We start from the raw sequence: 9,036 nt of genomic DNA on the forward strand, positions 1-9,036 counted from the left end.
ACTAGAAGATGGTCAATTTTCTTAAAATTAATTAGTATAAACATGCACACTTATGGTATTAATTATTAATCATCATAAAATTATATATTAAATTTAAAATCTATTCAATTTTATTAAACTTTATAGTTTATTAGATGTATAGAGATGTTAATTATTTAACATTTACAGCGGGAGTAGTGAATGCAACAATGATTACCGGCAAGTAGTGAAATGTTATTACTATTGTTTCATTAATAAGAATAAAATATTAATAGCGGGAGTAGTGAATTTGTCTCAAAATTTATTTCATCGTAATTTTAGGATATGTTATAGAAAAATATATTAATGATAAATTTATGAATTATGCAACTTTAAGTAATTTTATTTAATGAAAAAAAAATTTAATGGTAAGTAGAAATAGCCCGGGCGAAGCCGGGCACCAATACTAGTTACTTATATTATGCAACTGGAAACTTTATCCTAATCTGTCATATGAAAATTTTCAGGCGGAAAATGATAGCAAATTGAATTAAGAGATGTCTGGTAAGAATAAACAAAATTGATCATAACTTAAAGGAACTTTTAGAAATTTTTAGGTGTACATGAATATTTTGGATATGTCATGAAGTAACAATAAACTAAAATTGATCAGTATATAAGCTCACTATTATACCCAACAACTAAAATGTTCCAGTATTCACAAGTTTAAAGACAATCAACAATTTTAGAGATAATTGATGAGAAAGAATTACTAGTAGAGATTATTAAGGAAATTAGAGTAATGAGAATATTTGAATCTAACTAAAGGCAACGATCACTAATTGAGAGATAGAATTATTATACAAACTTTGACCAATGCCATGGGAAAGAATCAGTATCACAGTGAGCAGTGAAAAACATACCTATCAGCTTAGTGAAAACTGTCTTCATTTGTTTCACAAGTTCATTCCTCATATTCTTAGCAACTCCTGATGCAGCAATCACCTGTAAAAAAATGACATAAATATTCATACTTAAACGATAGAATTATGGTGAGCAAGGTCGTGGTGAGCGTAGGCTACAACTCTAGTAAGCGAACAAAAGATTAAGAGACGAAAACAGGACAACACAACCACAACGATTAATTTTCTTTATCTCAACATGTACTGATGTTTATTAAGAAACAAAATACATAGGTTGTGGCCAGTTATAGTACATGGTTCTAAAATTAAAATTACCAAGGCTTCCCTGCCACGCTAATGAATTAAATATAAAACTAGCATGTTAAAATTTATGAAATGCCTCAGCAGTTGAAAAGTCAATTCAAACTAACTTCAACAGCAATAATCAAAGGATTTTCAAAGAGCTTGTAGTCATAATGCTTGATATGAAAGAACTAAACATCACTTAAGTTGTTGGAAAAGAACCAGAATGTTACCTTGGTAATGCCGGTTGTTATATCCTAGGCCTCTCAAGCTATGAAAAATTTGAGGGTACAACTTAAATGACATCATACAAAATAGTCTACCTTGTCCATAATTGCGACCAACTTTTGCAGCTTCCTCAATCAATCAATGATTTTCATTTTTTGAACGTATGAGGGTGCACAACACAACGACACTTAGCAATTGAATAATTTTAAATTATACATATGTGATTCTTTGAAATTATAGAAAGTCACACCTTGAGTAGGAAGGCAAAAATCATGAGAAACAATATATAGAAAATCGACTAGCTAACAGCCCATTTAAATCTATAATTAAGACTAAAAACAAAATCATACAGCGAGTACCAAACATACCACATCAATCATCTGCGGAAAATAGCCTTGTGTTCATCAATTATAATTAAAAAATTCATATTGAGGTAATATCTAACAAAATCAATGAGATTATGAGACACATTATATTGGTATATTACCCAATAACTAGAATACTCAAAATTCTACCAAATTTCATCGTATTTCTGAAAAGAGTAGATTAAATACCAGTTGAATGGATGGAAGAGGTGTGAAATAACGAGACAATCCTCACATTTTAATCGACTTTCTCAGTTCATCGTAAAATCCCCAAATTTCTAGGGTTTATTGTAAAAACCTCAAATAGGAATACCAACCTGGAATTTTCAAAGAAACAAGTATTTAAAACCACAATTCGAACCAAACATAATAAATCCCATTATTTTCATGTAAGGGGTGCAAACCCTAGAAATTTCGAACCTGATAAGAAGGTTTACGATGGTGATGCTGGCCATGCGACCCACGACGTTAGGTAAGTTGTTTGCGGCGGCTGTTCTTGATGGAAAGCGGATATGATTGAGGTATATGAGAGCAAGGATAGAACTCTAGAAGATTAGAACAAAAATGAAGTTAAACTTTTGTTTTGTTTTGTTTCCTCGACTTGTACTGAGTTAGAGGCATAGAGTTTAAAAGAGTCGGTTGGAGAATTGGGGAATGGGGATACTGGGTTTTACTTTTATGTAATTGAATTATTTAATTATTTAACTATTTTAATGATTAGTTTTGATAACTTTCAATATAACAAGCGTTCTCTATTCTTTTTCTATATAACACTTATTTAAGAAAGGCGTTCTCTTTATGGCTAGAGAACGGTTATTTAACTGAACCGTTCTCTATTATGTGTTACTTATTCTTATTTTCGTAGTAGTGTTTGCAAATTGTTTTACATTGAGTGGGAGAAATTAAGGATATGAGAATCGGTTATCGCACATACACTTGTGAGGACAAGTGGGAGATTGTTGGAGCACGTGTCCTCCACAGTTAGTGTGATAACGTGTATAAATCTCTTATAGGTTCACAGGGTATACTTAGTATTTTATCAGTTGATTAACGTTTACTAATAACGGTTGGCTTGCTAGAAGTTTGACGTTATTATCATACTGATGGCGATGATCAACTGGTCCCTAAAAGTCACACCTAAAGGATGTGTTTGAGAGATGTGATTATATGAAAATATAATCACGTTGATGCCTTATATGACTAAATGGTTAGTCCATGTATTTGACTAAAAGGTTAGTCAATGTGATGATGAGTCGATTATTTAATACAATTAAATAATATCAGCTGAGACGATTTAATTGTTAAGTCGTAAATTGAATATAAACTGTTATATTTAATTAATGTATATAATGTTAGCTTAAACAAATTAAGATGTTAATTCTTAATTAAACATAAACGGTTGTATTGAATTAGAAAATTATAAATATGCGATATTTATAGTTAATGTATATATTATACGAAATTGTCATAACAAATGTTGACAGACCGGTATTAATAAATCGACTACAAACTGTTGTGTGTGGACTTATTAATACGCGACGACATAAATGACAATTGATAATTATACACATTTTATACAATATTATAACTACCAAAAATAAGAAGATTTTTCTCCTTATTTTTGGGATACACGGTTTGATAAAAAGGAGAAAAATATCTTCCCCTCATTTCTCTCTTTTGGATGGTTTAAGAGGAGAGAGGGGAGGATTATTTTTCTCACTTAATTTTTCACAAAAACACTCTCATCAAAAACCCTTAAAACTACTCTAAATTTATTAGAAATTAGGGTTTTCTTTCTAGCAAGAAAGAGGCATTTCTCGGAGCATCTTGGGTGCAACGATTAAGAGAATATCGATCTCGATATTTGTTCTTTGGCAAAATTGATAGGACCGAAGGTTAATTCTAATCTCTATTATTTTGTTTATGCAATTTTGTTTATGACTCGTAATTACATATTTCATAATTTCGTTATAATCCGAATTTCTTGATGAGATATACCGATATTTCCCACAAAAAATTACCACAATACTTTTTTTTTTCTTTTTATGGATTATTACTCTTTTTCCAGTAAACTAATTTTTTCATAAAATTACTCAAAAATTGTGGGTTTTAATATTATAGTTTTTTAGAATAATTTTATTACGAACAAAATATTACTTAGATATGTGATGACTGTTGATTATTGTCAATTTTCTTAATGGAATTATCATTTCTTTTTATGTAAATGAAATCTTCCATCTACTAAAAACCATATAATAAGACAATATTATTAATATATTACTATATTATTTTTTTTAAAACTATTTTTAATTTAATGGTCATATATTATTAATATATTACTACTATACTATTTTTTAAAAAAAATATTTTTAATGGTCAGTTCTGGTGTTAAGATGGTTTATTATGCTCTTAAAATCATTTATAATTGGTAGCATAGTTGAATGTTTCTTTTAAAAAAAATGGTGATGAAAGAAGAGGAGAGTAATTAAATATTAGAAGAATATGGGGGTCCCATTTTTTTCAAGCCCTAAAAACCAGCAGCCAAGGGGAAGCCAAGAAAAAACTTGGCTTTTATACTATATAAATTGTTAAGACTCAATGTATAGAGAAGTTAATACAATAACATAAAATGGGATTCTATCTACTTAAATATAAAAAAGTAAGTAAGTTAGTTAGTTAGTAGTTAGAGTCCCACTTAAATTACTAAAAAACATAAGATATTTGTCAAACAATAACTACTAATATGATATGATGTGATTGCATAGAGCTAATTGTTAGCTAAGACAATGCTAAAACAATGTATCACACGGAAATTGGAAAGTCTATATATATACATATAGCATTGTTATCGAATGTAACAAAAAGATAAGAATTTCATTGGCAAAGATTGCCTTAGATATAATTTTAAAATTTTTAATTAATATTAATTATATTTTAAATTATAAATCTAAACCAATTATTTATGAAATATATATTCTTATATATCTTTTTTTTCTTAACAGAATAAATCTTAAGAGGATACGTTCAAAATGTCTTTATTGATTCAGATTGTGAACATTTGCTTTTCTATTTATGTAACTGAGAATTAGATAGGTCCTTAATATAGCACGGATAGATTGAAAGCCATTACTAACAGGCCCGTGCATCGCACGAGCATTAAATCTAGTATTTTTATAAAAGAGGCTTTTTTCGAGCGATTCTAAGCTGTCCACATCTTCAAAAATCAATTTAGAAAAGTGTAACACCCCAGCCCAAACCTAGGGTCGAGAGCGGTCACACATGGTAGCTCGCCAGGCTATGTACATGGCCCATAGATCAACACGGGTCCTTTCCAGCGTATTTTGTCCTCACTCATACGCATCCCGGGAACCTTTCCAGGTGGTCACCCATCCTAAGACTACTCCCAGTCAAGCACGCTTAACTTTGGAGTCCTTTTGCATGGATAACCAGAAAAGAAAGTGCACTTTGTTAATATGAGTAGTACTTTCAATCCCTTTAAGCACTAGTCATTTAAGCCTATCAATGGTCCTCTTCAATTACCGTAGGGTGTTACAAAAAGTATCATAAATAATATTTTTTGATATAAAAAATAAAGTAAAAAATCTTTTAATTATTATAATATATATTTCCTAAATTATATTCAAGTGATTTTTCTAATTTTTATATAAAAACTTTTTACATTTCATTTGAAGAAAAAAAAGTATCGTTAAAAAAATTATGAAAATAGTATAATTAGATTCGTGGTAAAAAAATGCTATCATTAGAGTATAGATTTTATATTATTTGCACATATTAAAGATCTTCTTACCTAGCCAAGGTAATGGGAGGATGTTACCATCTCGGTTTCCCAAGGCGGTGGAATCGGAGTTGCAATTAAGAAACAATTAAATATAAATAAAGTATTTAGTGAATTACATAACCATAAATGAATAAATGAATGAATGTGAACTATACAACTTGACTACCATTTATGTCTTCTAACAACTATCCATGTACTCGACTCCAAATCCAAGGCTTGTCCCGTCTCCCACGTGACATCAAAATAACCTGTACTTAACCTGCTCCCCATATGATCAGAAATATTATATGGATCGACACAGGCCACCCCGGAAATAGGTGACAGTTACACAAACAAATAACACGTCAGTTTCAATAATTAAATATAAGACACAACATGATAAATAACTATGCAACATGTCAATTATATGAATGAGATACAATTATACAATCACCACGCCGGTACAGGGACACGCCCAGACGTACCCACAACCACCGGTGCCAGGGACACGGCAACGACACCACACCTCATCAATAGGCACCAGGACACGCCCAGACGTACCGGGTCCGGAAGCCAACAGGATCCCCTGTCAGACGTCTTGTCTCAACCACACGAATCTCACCGTACTCTAGCCATTAATGTGCACATCCCTCTTGGAGTGGGAAGCTCCAAGAGGCGACTCAAGCGTAAGACAGTCTCCCAACCATCTTACGTCTCCTCAACAACTATAGTAACACCACCAATAATCTCCAATGTCCACAATAACAAATCTATCACAATATGCACATAGATGTCAAGCATAAAGCTTCCTCATTAATTACAATTACCAATATGGCTTATGATGCCATTTCCAAATTAACATGCTATTATGCAATTCGATTAACGACATAAGACAAATACTAATGACCCATTATCATTTTTCAAGAAAGTTCCACCAATGTCATGAAACCAAAATCAATTTCCCATTAATCATATTAAATGCAACACATCGATAATGACACATGCAAAGACTCTTATTATTGAAACTGAGTATGATTAACTGTAATACCCCGTATTTTATATAATATAATTAATTAAACGGATATTATTATATATAATTATTATTATTATATATATTATTTTACTAATTATGTCGGGGTAATAGTTGAGTCGAGTTAATTGTTTAGTCGTGTTGATATCGTAGAATCGAGTTATGCGTAAGCTTGTCAAGACGGGTTTAACTGAATGAGATCACGTAACTAATTCTTCTACCAACCACGCGGACCCATAACATTTACCCACTTACCCAATCACGCTTACCCATGACCCATTTACCTTTTAACCTAAAATTTAACCTAATTCTACCCCAACATCCTAAACCCTACTCCTCCAACCGCCTACCTCTCTACAACGGCCCATATCTCAGCCTTCACGCAATTCGAGAAAGAGAGAGAGAGCGTGGGCATTGACTGCGCAGCGAGGAAGAGCTTAGGGTGGTTGTCGACGTGGTGAGGCGGCCCTGGTGGTGTTTGTGGTGGCGGAAAAAGGTAAGAGTCAACCCCCTTTCCTCTGTTTTCATCTTTTCGTCGAGTCTTTGGTGGTTGTTCGTGTCTTGTCGGGCGTTGTTGGTGGTTGTTAGCGGGGTAGGGGTAATGGGTGGTAAGGGGCGAGTGAAGTGGTGGTGTTTAGGGTGGTTGTTGGTGGTGATAATGACGGAAAAAGGGGGCAGCGACAGAGGTGGTAGAAACGGGTTTATGCAGTGATTTCAGGCGAGTGTTAGACGACTAGGTTTGGGGTGGCACCACCGTGGACTCGGGGGAGGTCGAAGTGGTGGTGCCACGGTGTCTGTGTTTGTGGGTTGGCGGTGAGTAGTCAGGTGGTGGTTTGGCAGGGAATAGAGCTTGGTGGCGGTGGTGGGGAGTCGCGTAAAAAGGGGTGTTTGGTGAGGTGTGGCGGTGAACCAGGCCAAATGACGGCCGTGGTTCACCTCGCCGGCGAGGGTCGACCCCAGTGGGGGTGGTTGCTGGTGGCTGGGTTGAAGTGGGTGTTGGGGCTGGTGGTTGACACGGCCTCACGGTGGCCTGTGGTGGTGCGTGGATGAGTGCGAAGGGGTACGGGCTGTTTTGGTGGTTCGAAACGGGTTTTATTGATTTAATCGTTATATTTCGTATCGGGTCGTATTTTAAATTAATTAGTTAATTCCCGAGTCTTCTAAATAATTAATTAATGTAATTGCCGAATTAGTTAATATAATTAGAAATGGATTTTGAGTCGGGTTTGTTAAAAGAGAAAAGTTTCTATATCGGGAAAGTTTCTATTTTTAGTAACTTCTATTTTGGGAACGGGAATAGTTAAGTAATTGGTTATCATTTCATTACCTTTCAGAGGACGAATTATTGTGGATTATCACTGAGCATCCGGCTATTTGACTGCAGTTCTGAGGTAGGGAAATACACTTGACTTACCGTTGTTGTTAAATTGTTTTGATTGTTGTGTTCCATGTGACCAAGCTGTGATCGTTGACTTGTTCGTGGTTGTGATTATGTTATGTTTCATATACTGGAGTGCGGTGTACTGAACTGTTCATGTTGACTATGTTACCTCATCATTTTGATAGCTGGCATGATTTCATTCATTTGTATACATATTAAGTTGCATTGATTACTGCTGAGCATTGCATATGCATTGGAGGTTGAGGATGTTGAGGTGATATGGTGTGGTGATGATGAGGTTGTGATAAGGCCCAGGCGGGTTCTGCAGGACTTGCCCTGGTGTCCTCAGCTGCGAGCTGGCAGATCGACTACGGTCGATGTATATAGTCTACTAGGGGATCGGTATGGGTGGGTTGTCGGGTTATGAGTTATGAGATATGAGTTATGATATATGAGTTGAGGTGGAGATGGAGGTGACGGAGGAGCATGCATGGCATATTTTTGTTGTTCATTGTTTTCCCTACTCAACCTCGTGGTTGACCCTGTGTATTCGTGAACACCTGTGATGAACCATAATGGGGAGCAGATTTGACAGGTACTAAAGATTAGCTGACTTGGGAGCTATGGGATGCGTGAGGACTTGGCCAATCTACCTAGAAGTCTAGACCACATAGAAGATTTTATCACTTAATTTATTTTTCCGCTGCGGGTTGTAATTATCTTATATTAAGTATTAGTTGGATAATTTGTAATAAACACGTAATCGTTAAGTTTTAATTTAAAGTACTTTGGTATTGTTGTACTTTGTTATTCACTACCTCGGGAAACCGAGAGGGTAACAGTCCGGTTTATTAGGGAATGTCTTGCTAAAGTCTCCTTCATAAACCGGGGTGTTACATTAACCTACCTTTTAGCATACTCCATAAGCAATCCAACTTAAGAAAGACCCGTCTCATAAAATCGTTTTATCCTACAATACCACATAATAACTATAACAATTCATCCTAGACTATTATATAACACAAATCCTCTTATTACTACCTACCAATTACCCATATTACATACACTAATTACTAATTAATTACCCGAAC

Source organism: Silene latifolia, chromosome Y (genome assembly GCF_048544455.1).
Source record: "Silene latifolia isolate original U9 population chromosome Y, ASM4854445v1, whole genome shotgun sequence".
Taxonomy (NCBI): domain Eukaryota; kingdom Viridiplantae; phylum Streptophyta; class Magnoliopsida; order Caryophyllales; family Caryophyllaceae; genus Silene; species Silene latifolia.